Source organism: Etheostoma spectabile, chromosome 3 (genome assembly GCF_008692095.1).
Source record: "Etheostoma spectabile isolate EspeVRDwgs_2016 chromosome 3, UIUC_Espe_1.0, whole genome shotgun sequence".
Classification (NCBI taxonomy): Eukaryota; Metazoa; Chordata; class Actinopteri; order Perciformes; family Percidae; genus Etheostoma; species Etheostoma spectabile.
The window spans coordinates 29,570,874-29,571,096 of NC_045735.1; the positions used below are offsets into that span (position 1 = coordinate 29,570,874).

At 43.5% G+C, this 223-nt stretch overlaps 1 pseudogene; it reads right to left on the reverse strand.

Annotated features, from left to right (window-relative positions):
* The window catches only part of LOC116687027 (extracellular calcium-sensing receptor-like), a 14,674-nt pseudogene that overhangs the window by 2,606 nt on the left and 11,845 nt on the right, over window positions 1–223 (reverse strand).

The following is a 223-nucleotide window of genomic DNA, read 5'->3' on the forward strand; positions in this document are numbered from 1 at the left end:
GGCCTCAGTGCCTACCCACTGGTAACCAGTCAGGTTGTGTAGAGACAACTGTTGTACTAACGCAATAACATCAGTGGGAGGGAGGAAAGTGACAATCACCTTGGAAGTGGAAGCTTTGATAATGTCAATAATCTTTTTAATTTTGTCTAGTGGATCTGTTTTAGAGAAAACTACAGAGTACTCTAGACAGATGCCCAGATGCTGGGCGGTTTCTGTGAAAGTG